A 20,234-nucleotide genomic window follows, 5' to 3' on the forward strand; every position below is an offset into this window, starting at 1 on the left:
CGATGTGCACTGCTGTGGGCATTTAAAGACAATCCTTCCAATTGTCTTTTCTTCCCAACAAGCCCTGCTCACTCAAGTGTTCAGGTACTCGGTTACATTCAACACAGACTAATTCACTTAGCCTCAACAAGTGGGCTATTGATTTTTGCCTCTTTTCAGAACAGCCTAGGGGTTTCTGCGCGACAATAGCGTCCCCTATTTAAAAAAAAAAAAAAAAGAGAGAGAAAAAAAAAATCATGCCGTTCTGGAGAAATGCCCTTTCACTCTGCATGGCCAGGCAAGCTGCTCACGGCCCGTGGACCGTTCCCGTATTCACCTCGGAGTCACTGATTTCCATGGTCCTCTTTCACCTTGCTCCGGCAGAGGCTGCCACATCTCTTGCTTTCTTAAGCTGGGAGGTCAACAGGATCTGCTTTTGTTCAGTACAGGCTCAAAGAAGGGTAGGAGAAATTCCCCGACATGGCAGGAACAAGGCATTGGCATCCTTATTTTCCTTCTGCTCGTCTTTCTTTTTTGGTAATCGACTTGTGAAAGACAAACAGCCTCACAATCAAGTGTTCCAAAAGGCAAAAAGAATAAGTCTCAAGTAACTACCGAGTGTGTACGTTCATATTTATGGAGAATGCCATCCTTTCCATCAAAGAAAAAAAATTGGTAAAAAATTTGACACTAAATTTTAAATGTACCAAACTCTGTATTAAATAAAAGCACTGAATTAAAAAAAAGAGGAGACCACAAAAAAAAGTCGATTTGGGTTAAAAAGAATCATCTGTTTTTAAAGTTAATTACGTTATATGTGAATAACGGCCCAGCGGTAAATTTTGACTTCCTTAAACAACCTATGATGATCGGTCGTGGACTATGACTTTGACAGCCATAAATTCTAAATGTAAAGTGAGCAATATGCTCGATTATTTTGGGGGTGAATTAAATACCCCTCTTACCAGACTGTGTCTCCTAACGCGGATCTATTTGGACAACAGGCATTTGTGTAGCTATATTGTGAGGAAATAAAGCTGGACATCCAATTCAGATGCTGAGTCTATTAGAAATGTGACTGTTTTAGCTTCATTCTTCACTCAGAGGCATCGGAACTTGTATGTCAGGGGATCAAATATGGGTACTGGAAAAAGAGATACACACACACACACACACACACACACACGCACACACGCGTGCGCGCGCTCGCTCACGCTCTCGCGCTCTCTCTCTCTCTCTCTCTCTCTCTCTCTCTCTCCCCCCCACACACACACCAGAAGGAGAGTTCAATTTAACTACTGAGTGCCTCCACCTTGTTTCATCAGGACCTCTGCCTGTTTCTTTGATGCGGACCTTATCTGCATCAGCTGTAAACACTCGCAAACACTGCGGAGAACAGAACAGAGCCGCGCCTCTAAGCACAAGCGGCCAGGGCTGTGATTCTGGAGAGGGCTGAGTCTCTAAATAATAACATTTAAAATCTGTGGTTGTGAATGAGGTTGCTCTAAAAACAAGGACGGGCGCTGGGCAATTCTGAAACTCCAGACCCAGTTTTGAGTCGACAGCACAATGGTAATAGAAAACTGGCTATCCCTTTTCACCAGGGCCAAGAGAAAGGGGGGAAAAGGGCTGTCTGGAGTGGCCTTGCCTCCCCTTGGCGGAGAATGGAAAAGCGAGGAATCCCTTGACAAGAGTTCGGCCTTTGTGTTCTGCACCTGGAGAGGGTTTTTTTTTCTTCTTAGGGCTAAGAAGTCAAATCACCAAGTATTGATTACTCACAGCCTGCCTAAGCACTACACACCTTGAGGGAGACCACAGCAGCAGAAGGCTGGAAAACAGGGCTAACGTTTAAAAAATCATCAGGGAGCGATGGAGTATCAAGTGTCATCAAGCGGCAAGCTCCCAGGATACAGCGACATCAGACATTCCCAGACTTTCCAAGTCAAGTTCTAGTAAAATTAAAAAGAAAAAAAAAAAGGCAGGGACTCGGGGGGCGGGGTGGGGTGGACCACTGACTTAAACTTCCCAACTTTTCATTTTGCCACTTAAGACTTTACAAAGAAAACAAATAGAAAGGCCATTTAAAAAACTAAAAAGGAAAAAGAAAGGAAAAGTAACTGACATTTTCTGTCTTTATTAAAGGAAAAGACACAACATTAAAAAAAGGGTGGATGAAAGATACAATTCTAAAATAAGTGACAGTTTAAAAAATAGACCCGATGCGCTTTACGAGAAAATTCACTACTGTCTATATTTTTCTGTCTTTCAAACAGCCTGGCGAAAACTCTGTCACAGATGGGCTCTGGGGATCTGACAGATGACGACTGTCTTCCGTTCCTCCTCGTACCGTGTCCCACCACCATCTTGGCATACACGAGCCCATGAATATTTACTGGATAATCGAGGGACCGTATTCATGAAGGAACATCTGCTGAGGAAGGGGCTCTTGGGGTGGGCAGGGATGAAGGACAGTATGGCGGCCCAGGACTGCGTTGTTGAAAATCAGGAAGGGCCTCCCCAACATCTAGAGCACATGGGGAGCAAATACGTCGGGCCCACCCAAATGCAGAGGCTGAAGGTTGGTTAGGATCCTCCAAACGCCGGTTCTGATTTTTGAGGTTGTCCATAGAGATTCAGCTCTGGGGAGGGTGGTTGCTGGGTATTTCCATCCCAAACCCAATGGGTCCAACCAGCGAAGCAACAAAATGGTGTTAAAGAACATAGTCATGACGCTCTTGAGGAAGGGTAAGGCTGACTTAGACTTGGTTCCCGGCGCTACTTCACCTGATGTGGGGACTGCCGCAGAGGGACTTGGTAGCAGGGAAGGGACCCTGGCCTCCGCTCCAAATACAACTCAGGCAGCTCAGAGGCAGGGTGGGGAGGGTCCATGGAAAATTCCTAAGTGGGTACAGGGATTCTGGCTAACTGACCTCCCAGGGTTCTTGCTGGAGGGAGGCCAGGGTGATCGGATGGTACCTGGGGAGCGTGGGGGTTGAGGAAGATGATCAGATACTGAGGGAGGGCGAGTCCTGCTAAAATTGGGCCACGCAAAGAAAGGACGCGGAAGTCCCAAAGCCGAGGCCTAGCTGGGAAGAAGATTTCAAGGAGCCTGACTGAGGCTTGGTTAGAGAGGCTCTTCGTCAGTGATCTCTTTCAACTTCATCTCAGAAGTTTTGTGTGTTTACTTATTTAAGAAAAAAAGTATTTATTTTGTGAGAGACTGTGAGCAGGGGAGCGGCAGAGCGAGAGAGAGGGAATCACAAGCAAGTTCCGTGCTGTCAGTGTTGAGCCTGATGTGAGGCTTGATCTCGCCAATCGTGAGATCATGACCTGAGCCAAAACCAAGAGTCACAGGCTTAACCCACACGGCTACCCAGGTGCCCCTGCTTGTTTGTTTCAATGTATATATTTTCCTGTGTCCACGCACTGGGCACCATTTCCTGACGGTCAGATGGGATCTCCAAGACACAGCTGAGGCTCAGAAGAAGGCAGGCCTTGGGGTCAGAGAGGCCTGAGTAGTGACTTAAAACGCTGAGCTTCAGGGGCGTCTGGGTGGCTCAGTCAGTTGATCGTCTGACTTCAGTTTAGGTCATAGTGTCACAGTTCGTGAGTTCGAGCCCTACATGGGACTCTGCACTGATAGTACGGAGCCTGCTTGGATCCTCTGTCTCTCTCTCTCTGTCCCTTCCTCTCCACCCCCAAAATAAATAAACATTAAAAAAAAAAACCCTCTGAATGTCCAACACCCCATACAAAGCAGATAACACACCTGGGGGAAGATGACAAACATAAAACACAGAGCATGGAGCCTCGTCCCTTGAGGGGGGCTTGATACACAGCGACAGAAAAAGAAAAGAAAACCTTCGACTGCATTTATTGCTCTGCCTGGACCCCATTCATCACCTCCCAAAACGTGCTGGAGTGGCAGAAGAGTATTAGGTCCTGATGAATTCAAGAACACAGGAGGGTTCAAATCACGGCGATGGGAAGAGAGATGAAGATGAACCAGCTGTGACATGCAGAGTGTGACAGATGAGACAGCAGAGGCTCGAGCTCCAGGACCAGCACTGACCAACCTATGTGACATGGGGGAAAGGGCTCATTCGCTCCACACCTCAGTCTTTACATCTGTGAAATGGGGGTAATGATGGTTTCTGTTTCTAATCAGTCTGAGCAAGGACCCTACAAGGGCATTTGTGGAAACATTTTTGACAGTGCTGGCATAAAGTGATCATTGAACAACTATGCATTATCACTATTACTGTCACTGTCATAGTGGCCTTCAGGACAGAATTCTGTTTGGGAACCATGGCAGGACGGATACGGCATCTTTAGAGCTCAATCTGTTTTCGGGGTGCAGAACAGCCATCCCATTAGCACGACACCTTCCACTGCGGGACCGGCGAGATCCCCCCAGAAGAGAATTTGAGGAGAAAGTATGAATGGAGAAATACTAAGGAAGCAGGTAACCCCCAGGGTCCTCGACACTCTCACAAAAGCGTGATTTCTGTTAGTGTGATTAGTTCAAAACAGTGTATTAAGCCCGGTGGAATCATTTTAAAATAAGACTCTAATTTCGGGGACCTAAGGAAGTCTGCATTTTAATAAGATATTTCATTGTATCCCAAAACCATTGTTTGCCTGACTCTGTAATTTATTGTTAGACAGACACTGTGCTATTACTATAGCAAAATGAAACATGCAATGATTCCGCTAATAAAACAATAGAATCATAAGGCAAAGCACAGCACGGAGGTTTGAGCAGAGCGGAATGCCCCTGGGTAGAGATCTGCATAGTCTAATATTCCCAGTTGAAATTTCACCTTTCTCTACTCTTCCGCGGAGAAAATCATTGCAATAGCCTGCTAACAATACCATTACTGTCTCCCTAACTTAATCCTTTGTTCCTTCCAAAGAAAAGACCGCTGCTGATTATGAATATTCCACTCCACAATTTCCATCAATTAATATACCACCGTGTTCTTATTACGGGATTAATAGCTCCTTGATTTACATTAGAAAGTATATATTTTACACCCCAGGTAAAGCCATTTCTTCCACTTTAACGAAAAGTGCTTATATAAAAAGAACTTACAATTTGGAAAACGGAGGTGGGGAGGGAGTGTGGATAATTAATTACTCAGGAATAATATATTCTATTCCCCTTCCTGGTTTTTCTCCTCTCTGCTAGGGTATTCCTGTCCCGTGGTCAAGGAGGGCAGGACAGCCCTCCATGATCCCTTTTGCCCTTCGACCTTCTACTTGAGAAGGGACCAGCCAAGCTGAGCTAGTGTTGATCCCCAGGTGGCCTTCCACCTGGCCTTGGAATGCAAAATTTCCAAATCACCTTTTACAAAAACCCAAAGAGTCAAAGAGGGGCCCAGGCTCCCCCAAGTGAATAAAAGGAAGTAGGTAGCAAAGAAAAAGAAAGGGGGGGGCCACCTGGGTGGCTCAGTCTGTTGAGCATGTGACTTCAGCTCAGGTCATGATCTCACGGTTAGGTTCATGGGTGTTAGCCCCACGTTGGGCTCTGTGCTGACAGCTCAGAGCCTGGAGCCTGCTTCAGATTCTGTATCTCCCTCTCTCTCTGACCCTCCCCTGCTCACACTGTCTCTCTGTCTCTTAAAAAACAACAACAACAACAAAAAAAAACCAACAAAAAAAAAACCCTAAAAAATTAAAAAAAAAAAAAAAAGAAAAAGAAAGGGATCTTGGTGATGGAGAAACTTTTGTTTGAGTCGAGAGAGAAGCCAACTTGGATTTGCCTCTCGTTCCTTCCCTGTAGGAAATCTTGACCTTGGCCATCCCCTCTCCAGAGCCCTAGGTGCCTTATAGGGAAAAGTAAGGTTTTCATGTCTACTTCTCTGTGGACCCCCGGTGAGGGTGCCTGGGGGCGATGCTTCTCATGGTGACAGATGGCTCTGCAAGGAAGGGTAGCTGCGCCCCCCTCCCAAGTGCGTTCCGAGCCACAGATGTCCCTGCGAGGACGGAGATGCCATGGGGCCGGCCTGCAGGCTCCCCGCAGACACCTTGGGGAGAGGCTTTTAGACCCAAGTCATCCCTACAGTGGTCTCTGACTCTTTTCTAGATCTCTGGTTCAGAGAGGTGAACGCTATCTAGGTGGCTGTTCAGAAGAGTCCAGATCTAGAACTCTCAGGTGGTCTGTGTTCAGGCTCATGTATTTAATGCCCCAGGGTCCTGCTGTAATTTTAGGGCAGTTTCTTCAGCCCCAGGGTTTCCTGACGAATCTGGAAGATTCTGGGCTCGGAGCTGCCACTGGCTACTTCACCTCCAGAGGACTGTAGGGGCACAAAGCAAGGAGGGTGGTTCGGGGGGCAGTCACTGCTGGTGTCCTGCACCTGGCTTCCGTTCCTCAGGCACAGAGGCTCACCCTCTGTGGGTAAAAATAAACCTCTGTGGGTTAAAAAACAAAACAAAAAAAGGGAACTGGTTGTCAATACTGATAAACAGAGAGAGGCCAAGAGAGCTCCAATTTCTCTTTGAAAACAGCCTCAGCAAGAAAAGGCCAGCACGCAAGGCTGTGACTCTTAGGGGAGCCTGGGTGGCCCAGCTGGTTAAGCATCAGACTCCTGATTGCAGCTCAGGGCATGATCTCAGGGTCGTGGGATCAAGCCCCATGTTGGGCTTTGGGGCTCCACACTGCCAGAGCAGAGCCTACTTGGAATTCTCTCTCTCCCCCGCTCTCTCTCTCTCAAAAATAAACTTAAAAAAAAAAAAAAAGAAAAAAGAAAGATCATTACTCTTTTGTGTGTGTGCGTTTATTTTTGAGAGGCAGCGAGAGGCAGAGTACAAGCAGGGGAGGGGCAGAGAGAGAGGGAGACACCGAATCTGAAGCAGGCTCCAGGCTCTGAGCTGTCAGCACAGAGTCCAACGTGGGGCTCGAACTCATGAACCATGAGATCGTGACCTGAGCCGAAGTTGGATGCTTAACCAACTGAGTCACCCAGGTGCCCCAAGACTGTTACTCTTATATTCAAGTCTCCACTTGGCTTACTTCTCTTATCCACATGAATGCACAGGGGACGCCTGCAGCACCTGTGAGTCCTAGAAATGCTACAGCTCAGTCACTGTCGGGTAGAGAACAGGTGTCTCTTTCTAAGAGCACGTCTGCAAGACCCAGAAAGTGAGTCACCTTTTAAATACTCTCTTCAGCACCCCTGGGTCACTTGGGGGCAACACTTCTGCTCCCCTCGTGGCCTGCACACTCTACTTCGCAAGCCTAAGGCATTTGAGGACGCACCCTTGCACACCTAGTTCCGCAGGTGCTGCTCAGAGACTGGGCAGCAAATGGGGATTGACAGGGCTGGGTTTTGCTGTATTTCTCATAAAACTGTGTCAGTAAGGATTAAATGGCAAGGACTCAAAAAGAGACGGACGTAGTCTCCCGTCCTGAGGCCGTGTCTACACATAACCGGAGCCGTCCATGGGGCCGGCTTAGTCAAAAACACCAGTCACAGGGGCCAGGCGATTGAACTGACAGGCTGATCCCCAGCCATGGAAGGCAGCCTTGGGCTATGGCTGGGGGCAGCGCGGCCGGCCCTTTGGTTTCTTTCCCACTTAAAGCACTTTGCGGAGTCTCCTGCTCAAGGTAGAGATTCAGTTCAATGTCTGTGGATTGATTGATTAATTTAAAACCCCTGAGAGATCCTGAAGGTTCACAGATAAAGCCAGACGAGCTGAGAATTTTCCTGCCTTCCTCAAAAGGAAAATGTTCAAGAAGCAGCCCCCTAATTGGAGATGATTTACATTTCTGTCTTGATATCAGAACTGGAGGAGTGAGGGAGAGCCTCCGTCAGCCAGTGGGGTCGAGCCCCATCAGCCAAGGGTCCAGGTTCTTGCCCATCGCCTTCCAGACATGGGCTGCTTCTGTAGCCACAAAGTGGGGTGTGGTGTGGTTTACATTTAGGGGGCCAAACAAGTCTTGGCCTCCATGCTGACTCCGCCTAAGCAAGTCACTGACACGCCCTGTGCCTCAGTTTCTCCACTGAGAAATGGGGATTTGAATGAGCTACTGACGTCAATGGCTAAGTCAGGCACAAAAATCAACGCTTGCCTAAAAGTACCTATTATTATGAAGGTAACCGTGACCACACCAGTTATAAGCCTTCCAAACATGGAGGCTAGGACTTCAGGGGCTGCTTAAACTAAGGTGAAGTCGCCCAGTGCCCTTTCGGGGTGCACAGCCCAGTGCCCTTTCAGGGGGCTTCCTAGTCACTCACATATTCATGCCTTTTGCATTTTAGTGGAGAGGCGGCCTGCGTGTCATCTAGCACAGTGATTTCAAAACGTTGGAGGTCACTTGTGGGGATGAGTACTAGGTGTTATATGGAAACAACTTGACAATAAACTATAAAAGAAAAAAAAATAATGTTTGCTGCCCATGGCCATGAAACGCACCAAACCAGGAGACGCTCTGTGTTCTCAGACATTATCCACTCAAGATCTAGCCCGGTTAAGGCATCCGTGGGTCCCCAAAGTCTCTCCCCCAAGGGAATCTCTCATACAGGAGAGAGATCTCTGGCTACTTACCGAATCTCATCAGAGAAAAAACGAACCAACATGCACAGGGGTTGGGGAGGGACGGGCTGGGGTGTGAAGTTAATAACACCTTATAAATTCAATTTGCATTCCCCTCTCGATTTTAAGCCAATCTACACGAGCTTTTCCAAAATAAGCAGTCATTTGAAATCCTCCCACGGGACGGACAGTCTTACACATTTTAAAACACCGTTCCTTTAACAAACCAAACCGCACAATGTGGTTTTAGCTGGTTCTAGAATATTCTGAGAGTGAAATATTTTCTGTTTCTGGGCCAGAACTGGTCATTTCTTCCTGAGAATATGATGTTTGAAAATCAGTTCCTCCTATTATAGATTTCTCCCTCAGCTTGTAGAAAATCTATGATTCCCTAAACATTGGTCTTTGAAAGCACATTGACTAAAATCTTCATGCTTAATTCATGAAGCGCAGTCTGGAGATTAGTGGAGCTGGACATAGACCAGGAATACTTTATCATATTCTAATAAGCAGAGGCTGAAAATTGCATTTCTAAAGCTACAGTATTAAAGGGCATACCGCAAAACATGACCCAAACATAACTCAGTAGTTTTACAGTGTCTGAAAAGGCTTTGATATGATAAAGTATGCTGACGAGAGGAATAAACACAGCTAGAAATTTCTGAATTTAAAAAGGTAAAAAAAAAAAAGGGGGGGGACTTGGCAAACATTCACTATATTCGTGGAAAAATATATATTATAAACTCAAATAGTGTGATTCCTATTAAACGCATATTGACTATTGAGTCATGCAATAGAAGATAACTATGGCACCACAATTTAGGGGTTTGGAAGCCATAAAAGCATGAGAAACGAAAGAAAATAAATAAAGCAGGCCTAATGAGGTTAATTGAAAGGTTTCCAGAAAAAATCTAAGTGCTGGCTTTCTAACCTTTCTTAAAGCAGGTCACTGGCACGGTTTCTGATAGAAGAAAGCAACGTGTGGTAGTGGGGGAGGGGGAAATGCCTGACAATAAATCGGGGACACTGCTTTGAAAACGGTGCAGCATAAAAGCCCTCCCTCACGCGTGCAAAAGTTGTCTGCAAAAGGATGGCAGCGTGTACAAAGCAGCCAGGGATTCCAAAGTATGAATCAGGCAGTGCATCTGGCACCAGGTACAGTGCCTGGCATCCAGGAGGTGTTAATAAATATCTGTTTAATTGATCGATAGATCGATTGACATATGAGGGAGAAAGAAAGCAATGGAGAAAGGTCCTACGCATGTCACACGGGCTCCTGGAGACTGTTGAATCTACTCTACTGAGTGCTTGCTAAGCTGTTTTCTCTTCATAAAGTCAGCCACTGATTAAAATAAACGAAGCACTAGGTCAGGAGCGGTTTTCACATAGTACCTTCCAGACTCCACGCAGTTCTAGAATCTCTACGCAGGATGAAGGCAGAGAGCAGCAGTCAGGTGGGAAGAAGGAGGGGTCCTGGGGGCCCAAAGGATTTGTCATTAAATCGCCTCTGCAGCACTAGGATGTACGTATTGCTTAAACTGCATGCTGACTGGGAAAAGCTTGGCGGGGGTGCTTTGGAGACCAGGCTGATGTAGGGTGTGTGATCCCCGCCCCTCAAAGCCAGCCCTCATCACTGCTGAGATCAGAGCAAAAAGATCAGAGTGGCTGAAACCCTGCGGTTTTTATGATTTTCTTTTTACGGGTGGGCATTCACCACACTCGCTTCACTCGCTTAATGAAGAGGGTTTCTCCGCACACTTTCTACCGGGTTCTGTTTACCTCCCAACCAAATCTCATCGCTGGCCTCCAGTGACCCAGTGTTTGCTTTCCCCTCAAGGAGGGGATGTCAGTCACCTTGGAGTGCACGTGCCAGGAGTTCCGTGGCCGCCTCCTCTTTAGCTGGCTGGTTCTGTTCATCCCTCATGTCCCCAGTGTCTTCATTCTTGAAAGCCACCTCAGCACCTGAAATGTGCCCACCCCAGGCTCAACCACCTAGTCCCGCTATGGGTTTCCATGGGGCCCCACGTTCTCTCCGCCATAACAACAGTGACACCGGGACTACCTCGCCCACCAGATGATCGGTTCTTGAAGGAGCAGCATCTTGACAGACCTCCACCCCCACTGCACCCTCAGCCCTGGCAAAGAGCCTGGCAAGGTAGGAATCTCAAAATATCCTGATTGCACGATGCGAGTGAGCAAACGAAGGTAGTGAGTCCTAAATACCTACCTCTATGGGGAGGCTGCAGATATCACCCCATGTATCATGCCACTTTCAAATTAAAAAAAAAAAAAGTCCATGTATTGTGTCTAGTACGTGTGTATTATTCCAGAAAATTGGATACGAAAAATGAGTGGAAAGAAGAATGAGAAACTAACCAAATTCTCCACCATAGTCCTTTTCTCACCGTGAGGATACATTTCACCTCCTTGGAACCCAAAGGTTCTTTCCTACTCTACTGAGGTCTGATTCCTGACCGCAGTTACTGGTGAGCCATTCCAAGGCCATTTTGAGGACGGTTCACAGATCAAGGCAAGATCTCTCTGGCTGCCAAGAAGCAGGTGGCCGTGCCTGCTCTCTCTTGAGTACATCATTTACCTCTGATAGGTAACAGGGTCAGGCGGCAGAGACCAAGGACCACTGTAGAGACGGCCAGCCTTGTATGTAGCCATTGGTAGTCATGGGCATGTAGGTTTGTTGCAATGATGTAGCATGGCCTTGAGCAATGCATGGTCCCAACCAAAACTGCACGTTATGTGCTGGAGGGAGGGGATAAAAAGAAAGAGAAGGTTCTCATATCTCAGCCAGGAGCAATGGGCCATGGCTCCAGCTACAGGAAAGAGGAAAGGAAGCCTTTCTGGTAGCTGCTGTCTTTGTGGCTTCCTTTGTCCCACCATGGCTGGACCTTCTGCTGGGAGAAAGATATCCGACTCTCAAGCTATGTCTGCAGCAGCTGTTGGCAATGAAGTAATGAAGTACGGCTCTACGCAGCCTCCGTGGCTGCTTGGGCAACCTCTACAATGCCTTCTCCTCCAGCAACTACCACTGCTGGAACAGTCCTGTGTGCACCACCTCTACCCAGAGCCCCAAGCCCACCACTCCCCGACAAGGTGCTCTTCCTCAAACTCTGGTTCCCTGGTCCAGCTCCCTTTCACAGGGAGCAAGAATGCAACTTCGACAGTTAGGATGGGTTTACTGCAAGAGGAGGCCATTACTTCCCTGAGAGACCAGCCCTTCTTGTTCCCTAATTATAGTTCTTTGCTTGCAAAATGCATCAGCTACTATTTAAATAAACAATGAGGGATTTCAAACAGAGAAACTATGAAAACGAAATTGCTTTAATTTATATCCCAAGGGACGGTGGCTGTAGAGTTTTCGGAATGCCAAGTAAATAAAACCTTAAGTAAGCTGGAGTGGTCTAAGAGTTGTAAAATGGGACAAAGGAGCCAGGTGTGGCCCCGGATGACTTATTGGGTTCTCAGCTCCAGGTATGATGGCTTGAGGTTCCTTCCTGCATTCTAAAGAACTCAGAACTGCACCAGCTTCCTCTAGAAGGAAGGTGGGAGCGCCATGGTTAACATGATCTGAAAACGACTGGTCATGGCAAACCAAGGAGTGAGACTCTTCTCAGGGGTTTTGGACTGTGGCTGGGTGGGCAGGGTGAGCTGTGTTCTGGCAGGTATATACAAGCCAAAAGACAACAGGACAATGTTGGGGTCTGTCCTCGGCCCTCTCTGTCAAGAGTCAGGGAACACGAACAGAGGTCAGATCTTGTTCCGGCAAATACAATGAGCTGATTTGGGTTCTGCTGCTATGGAAGATTGCTGAAAATAGGAGTCCGGGGAAATCTCAGGGATTGCCTTTGCAATGCTGCATGGGGTGATATGAATTGATGTATGCACATATGCACATGGGTTTGCTTCGTATATGGAGTTTAAAAGGCCCTAAGGATTCCAGAAGATGAAGCTGAGGACAGGTTAAAGGATAGACATTAATAAGGCAGGGGAAAGAGATGTCAGGGAAAGGCCTTACAACACCCCTGCTGGGGACTTTCCAAACCTTTTTTTTCTTGTTATTGTTGCTGCAATATGCAACCTTCTCCTCTGCGACCCAGGAACTTGGGGCCATGCAGCGGGGCCACTGGGTTAGCCGTGAAGGGTAAAGGCATACAAAGCCTTCCTTGCCAGCTGTCACAGAAAAGTCAATGGAAGGACTTGGGAGGATCCTGGTTTTGTGTATGCTCAGTCCTCAATCAGGCAGGGTGGCCATGAGAGGGCAACTGTGATTGGGCAGGTCTGGGTCACGTGCCCATCCTTGTGCCTGGGGGTCATGGTGGCTATTTTGAGATCAACAGCCCCCATGTCTACCAAGAAGAGTGAGCCAGGAGCTTCCCACAGGAAAATGGAGCACTGTGAGTAGTTCAAATGGGATAGGAAAGAAACACTGGGCAGACACAACTTCAGTTACAACAGTATGAACTCAGGATGAAGCCCTGTGGTCTTGGACGGAATCAGGATACAGTAAGGGGAAAAGGCAGAAGGAGGCAGTGTTGCCTAGTGCCTGAGTCTGCGTGAGCTGATGTAACAGAATCCCACAGCCGGGGTGGCTGACGGACAGCAGAAATAGATTTCATCCTAATGTTCTGGAGCTGACAAGTGCAACATCAAGGCTTTGGCAGATCCAGTGTCCGGTGAGGGCCGGCCTCTGCTTCATACCTTGAACAAGGTTCAGGCTTACTAGTTTTCACTGTGTCTTCACGTAATGGAAGGCGGCAGGGAGCTCTGTGGGGTCTCTTTCATCAGGGCACTAATTCTATTCACTATGCTCCACCTCCATGACCTAACCACCTTCCAAAGCCCCCCCCCCCCACCTTTTACGACCATCACATGGATTCTAGGTGGGCACAAACATTCTCCCTATATGGTGTCCGTTGTGGCAGAAGCTGTCGGTGTGTCCCAAATATTTATTTCCCCCTCGTCCTTGGCCCCAGAGCCTCTCCACACTGGAGCCTGCACCGAAGGCTGCATTTCCCACGCCCCCTTGCAGCTGTCTGTTTTGCCTAGGGACTACATCATGGCTAATCATGAGAAGCAAGCAGAAGTGTTGGGGGTGGGGGGGGCTCTTTGACACTCCTTGAAATGGAGGCAGTCTCCATTCTACCTTTCTCCTTCATGGTTCCTGGTCATTGTGGAGGAGGCTGGGTACTTGACCACGTTGTGGAGTAGCTTACTCCAGTGCTAGAGTATTCATTTCCAGTCTTCCTTTGTGTGAAAGATTTTACCACCCTTGTGGGCAGGGGCCAGATGCAGGCCCTGCCATGATTCCCCAGGCCGGGCTTCCCAGCTCGAGCTGGCAGCCAATGGCTATGCCCTGGAGGTTTCTTCCTCCTCCTCTTCCTGCTCCTGCTTCAGGAACCAGAGTCTCTGAGCGTGCACAGGTTGGAGAGACAATGCCCTGTCCTAACTATGTATATAATTCCATTCTTACTGCATTTATAATCTGCCTGCATGCCTACATTCTTATGGCTCCCATTTAACTTAGAAACTCTCAAGAAACCATATTTAGGGCAATACCATTAAGTGACTGCTTGAATGTTTATTTGATACCATGCATGCCTTCCCCAGATACCAGCCATCCGCACAACATACATATTTTCTTTTTAGTGAATTAGAATCTGACCTCTAAACAGTGATACAGTAAAAAAACACAAAAACAAAAACTGAACAAAAAGAACACACCTATTCTGTAAGAAGCTTCCTTGTCTTCCAGACTGTTTCACATTCCGTGGTGCGCTCTATGTTCTCATATGTATATCATATATTGTAATACGAAATGGATATTGACTGCAGCTGAGGTGAATATCCACATGTATTGACCTCAGAGGTAAATATTGACTGAGACAAAGGTAAAATCGATGTTTACCTTGAGGGATAATAAATCTGGATATCTATTGAAATAAGAAGTCAATAGGCGCATTGTTACAAACACTCGTGGTTATAGTCGCTTGAGCACATTTGTACAGTGAGCCGTTGCTGATTGTTTTCTAGAAAAGCAGGGGCAGTGGTGGGAGTTCAGAGAGGCTGCAGTGACTGACTTTTCACCAGCTAGTGCCACACTAGGCAAATGACCCCGCCCGGTCTGTAGGTGGAAGGAAGTGGTTCAGCCTCCAACTTCAGGAAGTAGTTACTGAAGGCGTTTAGGTTGGTAATTTCAGTCTGTTTTCCTCATAGCAGAAAAGACTGATATGGTTATCCCCATTTTATACCTTGGTACACTGAGGCTCAGAGAAAGAGATAGACTCATCTGAGATGACAGAGATAAACAGGACAGAGATGGTTCCCTGAATCCAAAGCCCAGTTACCCGATGTTGACTTTGGTATCCTTCAAGCACCTCACACTCTCTTGAGAAGAACTATGGAATGAGGGCTTAAGGTGGAAGGGAGACGTGTCAGAGAAGGGTGAGAGCAAAGATTGGAGGGGGTGAGAAAAGGTCTATTTGCTGCAGAGGGACCTTCTTCACGTGACCCTAACAACTACTTTGCAACAGTGGCCAAGATACCTCCATGAGCCCACTTCCCACTACTGCTGTCAGTCATCACTGTGATGGCTGAATTTGAGTGAGTTGTGACCATGTGCCATGTGCTTGTAAAGTGTCCCACAAGCCTTATTTTGAGGAACTCTCATTTCCCTATAAAGTCATGGAGCAGATACTTGATTATCCATCCAATATCCATCCTCCAATTCCCCCTTGATGACAGAGCCCCCTCTGCCACATGACTACAAGTGGGCTATGAATCTTCCGTGGCTTAAGCTCCCAATCAGGGCAGGTCCAAAGGCTAGATATAGGCATTTTATGTGGTTCTGGCCAATGAGGTGTCAGGATAAACGTGGTAAGGGGCTCTGGGGGAAGATTCCTGAGTTCCTGAGAGACACACACAAGAAGAGAAGGGACCTTTTGTCCTCCAGCACTGTGCACTCTGGTTATGTCTGGAATTGGGGAAGCCATATTGAAAATATGAGGGAGATTCTGAGGAAACAACTGATAAAGAATCACAGAGAAGTGAAGCCAGATCATGGCATGTCACCAAAATGGACACCTGCTTTTGGAGTAAGTGGTGTAACACTTTTTAATACCACTGAAATCATTGCAAGTTGAATTTCCCGCTACACACAGGCCAGTGTCTCAACTGATATAAGTAGGTACCATTTTATCCCTGACCTGAAGCAACTCGGGGCTTAGGAATGGGAATGCAGCAACTGGACGGTCTCAGCCGGTCTTGAGTTCGGAACTGCTCCTCTTCAACCACCCTGGACGCACTTCCTATTAGAGGCTTACACCATGATCTACTGGAAATCAAGACCTGCAGATGGAATACACCAGAACTGGCATGCACCCCCTTGCAGCTCCTTTATGTATGAGCTGTATAAGATGAAAGCTCTCAATACTTAACTGAGTTACAAGACATTTCTCTCTGCCCTAACATATCAATTGCGGGAGCCCTTGGTCATGTTTATTTTCGTCTTTTTTTAAGTTTATTTATTTATGTTGAGAGAGAGTGAGCGAGCACAAGTGGGAGAGGGTCAGAGAGGAGAGACAGAATCCCAAGCAGGCCCTGCAACATCAATGCAGAGCCCGATGTGGGGCTTGAACTCAGGAACTATGAGACCATGACCTGAGCTGAGATCAAGAGTCGGACACTTAACCAAAGGAGCCACCCAGTTGCCACAGGTCATGTTTCTTCTACATCCGGTACTGTAATTTATCGCATGGTTTCTGTGTGCTTTCAATGCTCCATGTCCAACCTCTTTGCCCTCCTCCCTCCTCCTCAACTGGGACAATCTGATTAAGTCTTTAGTGAGCAGCAAAAATGATAGTAGAATTAGACTGTTTCTTCTACCTGCTGGACCATAACCACCATATTGGATCTTTCCTTCCATACAGAATACACTGATGTACCCTTTTCTAAGAGGATTTAACACACCGGAACCCTTCACTAGCCCTCAGCTTAGCACTTAGTATCTACCAAGCATTGTAAGATTTTTCTATATTCATTTTTTCTTCATGAAGGCAGGTATCATACTTCATTTCGCTTCTGCAATCCTAGGACCTATCACAGTACCTGACACACAGAAAAAGCGCAGAATTCACCAAAAATCATAGACTTCAGGTAGATAAGAGATGTGGCCTACTGTGAAATCCTTTTGGAAAATTTCAGCAAATACACAACTTCTTATGGGAAGACCTTTTGCCCTAGAGTTTTCCATCTTTTCTCACCTTCCAAGCAGCATCATGGTTAATGCCCATGTTTTTTATTCTACATAAAAAAACAAAAACAAAAAAAGGCCAGCAGACAGGTTGTGAAATGGTTAAACCAGGGGAAACCAAAAGAAAGTGAAGAGTCACACACTATACATTCCATTTTTACCCTCACAAGTCTGTATGTTTTATAGGAAATCAGGGCACTTTATCATCCAATTATTGGTTACCTTTATGCCATTACCAGAAGCCCGCACTAAGCAATGGTCTCTCTGCTGCAGTTTCCTTGCAGGATCCAGAGGCCTTAGTGAAGACAGAGTGGGGAGGCACCTGAGAATCCAGTCTGTTGAGGGCCCAGTAGAGCAAAAAAGGTAAAGAAGGGAGGTCATTTGCTGTTTCTTATTGAGCTAATACATCCACCTTCTCTTGTGCTCTGACTTCAGAGCACCTCATTCTCAGGCCTCTAGCTTCAGATTTACCCCACCGCTCCTTCTGGTCTCGGGCCTTTGGATTCTGACTTGTCAGCCTCCATGACTGTGTGAGCCAACTCCCACTCTATGTGGTTATCATCTATGATCCATCTTCCTACAGTCTATCGGTTATGTCTGGAATAGCACTGGGTCAGAGGAAATAAGTATCTCAATATGGTGGCCTGGTTCCCAGAAGGAGGCGCTGCAGAATGGCTACTACACAGTACAGATGAGAGACAGGGAAGGAAGAAGCTATTTCTTCCTGACAAGGCCAAGGTTCTCCTCTTCCTCCTCCTCCTCCTCCTCCACCACCATTATTACCATTACCAGCATCACAAAGAAACCTGTGCTTCCCCGCAGGGACCATTCTGGATTTATCTCATTATTCCCAGCTTCTCTGGTACCCAGTAGATGCTCAATCAGTTGATGTGAAATGAATAAGGTCGTATACGCATTAAGTGGCACCCAGGACATCTCACCAGGAATGGACACTAGACAATGGCTCAGCGGACAGAATGACCTCAACCCTCTCTGTACCTCCATGTCCCCATCTAGAAATAACGGAACAAACCGGTGCTGGTGGTGGCTTTTGTATATTCTATGATTCTAGTAGGGGAACGTCTCTCCTGCGCATGACCTGCTTCAAGCAAGTTACAAGGCCCCTTCTCAGATAAGTTTCAAGGTCAAAGAAAGGGTGGGTTTTCCTGCTGGGCAAGAGCTTCTTGAGAGCAAGGCTCATCTGGGTACAGAGTAGCCCCAGCCCGTCCCCCAGGACGTCAGCTAAACCCTTCACCAGTGGCAGCCTCGGGAAATCAGGCTGCTAATTTAATGCAGTGGCCTGAATCTTCATTGTTCGTACCTGAGAGCCATGAGTCAGATCTCCTTCTATCCAAGTGCCTCAGCCTGTTTGAGTCTGGAGCTATTGTCACCTGGAGAGTATTTCAAGGGCTCCAGTAGGAGCAACCAAGCCACAAGGGAAAACTCTGCCACTTCCCTTGCCAACACTGGTGCTCCCTACACACATGCCAGGCTCAGCAGCAATGCGAGTAGGGGTCAGCTCAACGGAGGGGCACAACTGTGGCCACATAGGAAGCAGACATGAAATGCTGAGTGTAACCACGGGGCCATATTAGTGTTGTACCTAATTATACCTACAGAAGAAACCGTAGCGCTCTTGTAAACACTGTGATCCTGTGCAAGATGAAGTCCCGTTAGGTTTACATAACCACCAGTAAACACACAGAGAAAGGATGTCACTTTAAGAGACTTAATGTTTCCTGGCAGCAAGGAACTGGCATTCAATGGGCCATGCTGCCTCTTTACCAGGAAGAAGTCTGGCAGCATAGGGTATAAAACAGGTCAAGACTGTGTTGGCTAACCAATGGACGTCTATCACCAGCTCCTCAAAAGCAAGACAATGGCCATAAACCTGCAGACCTGGGTCATAGTTCCTTTACTCCCCACACCAATGCATCAGAATGCCCCATGGGCCCAACGCCAAAGAAAATGACATTTCTTCTGATCAACATCTCTGTTTACGGTAATCAGGAGAGGGAAGTGGCAGGTGACCCCTTGTTTTCAGGATAATCAATAAGACACTTATCTTGAAAGATAAGTGCAACTTTGGAATCAATTATGAATGGGATGATGATGAAAGTCTGACAGAGAGTTGCTGAATATTTTTAAAATTCTTTATTAGAGAGTTATCCTCCATTGCACTGGTTACTTGAAATGTTATACAAATTTTAAAAACAATACTCGCTATATTATGCCATTATCAAATACCTAGATTTCTTCATGAGTCTAATAGAGTTTTCAAATTCAGATGCTGTGGAATCATGGAGTAATATCTTTTAGGCTTAAAAAGGCGGGGTTCCCCATCGAGGGTATGGAGGGATGCAATGTCATATATAATAGAAATGGCATGAATTTCAGACTCACACAAACCTGCGTCTGTAAGTAAGTCTCTACCAGTTATAGATAGATGCTATTGGGCACATTACGTAGCCTTTCAAAATTGAAATTTCCCTATGTCAAAGAGAGGATGTTGGCATCTCGATCCTAGGGTTGTGGTAAAGAAGAAATGGGAGTATCTGTATGAAAGGTTTACGACAGGCTCAAACATACAAAAGGCACTCAATAAACGTTAGTTATTCCTAATATCAAATTTCTGCCTGGGTCACCTTGAGAAAGTTACTTAATCTTTCTGAGTCACTATTTTTTCATTTCTAAAATAGAAAGAATAAGTTATGCTTGCAGTGTGGTTGGGGAATTAAATTAGGTAGTGAGTAAAGAAGCATCTAATGCTGTCAGTGGCACATGGTAGGTACTAAAAATGATACATCATTGAATGGGGAAGAGTCACTGCTTTTCCTTTCATCTCAGCCTTAATATTTCAGACACCAGACATGCAGGGTTTTCCCCCACACAGACCACTTCTCCAACCCCAGCTGGGTGTCCTGCACTTCAATCCACTCCTGACCCAGCAGGGTTCACGCAGACTCCATGCGCTAGGGCTCAGGACCACAGGTCTGCCCCCACCACAGATGCCCATCTCCACTTTGAGGCTCCAGGCTACCCAGAACTTCTATCCAAACTTGGGTACATGTCGAAGGGCCCACCAGCTGCTCCCGAAACTCCAAAATGTGCTGGAGCAGCTCACATGACTCAGGTGAACAGTTTCCTTACGATTGCCAACCTCCTCCAAAGACTCCTTCAAAGGTTATAAACGAAGAGCCAGATGTAGGGACACATAGACAAGGGTGTGGAAGGGTTCTGGGTACAGAAGCTTCTGTCCCTATGGAGTGCGGTGGGCCACCCTCCCAGCTCATGGATGCGTTCACCCATACAGAGGCGTCCAGAACCCTACACCTCAGGGCCTTTTACAGGTGTTTGGCTGTGTAGACATGATCAACTATTAACTCAGTTTCCAGCTGCTCTCTCCCTCCAAAGCATGGGAGGTGGAAGTGAGCTCCCAAGTCTCTACTCTTTT

The 20,234-nt window shown here is 46.8% G+C and overlaps 1 protein-coding gene across 10 annotated transcripts in view; it reads right to left on the bottom strand.

The window, feature by feature from the left end:
- WWOX (WW domain containing oxidoreductase) overlaps window positions 1–20,234 on the bottom strand; it is a 923,424-nt gene that overhangs the window by 496,169 nt on the left and 407,021 nt on the right. The window contains exons 9-10 of one of the 10 annotated variants that reach the window (XR_003904122.1): window positions 17,003–17,115; window positions 3,869–4,055 (exon numbers count right to left, since the gene is read on the bottom strand). The exons of 5 other annotated variants lie outside the window; for them this stretch is intronic. The gene's annotated coding sequence lies outside the window, so the exon portion shown is untranslated. Of the gene's footprint in view, window positions 1–3,868; window positions 4,056–16,946; window positions 17,116–20,234 lie in introns of those variants that run through there. 4 more of the 10 variants (XR_003904123.1, XM_029926485.1, XM_029926484.1 and 1 more) reach the window with 4 other exon arrangements.

Source organism: Suricata suricatta, chromosome 16 (genome assembly GCF_006229205.1).
Source record: "Suricata suricatta isolate VVHF042 chromosome 16, meerkat_22Aug2017_6uvM2_HiC, whole genome shotgun sequence".
In the NCBI taxonomy this organism is placed as follows: Eukaryota; Metazoa; Chordata; class Mammalia; order Carnivora; family Herpestidae; genus Suricata; species Suricata suricatta.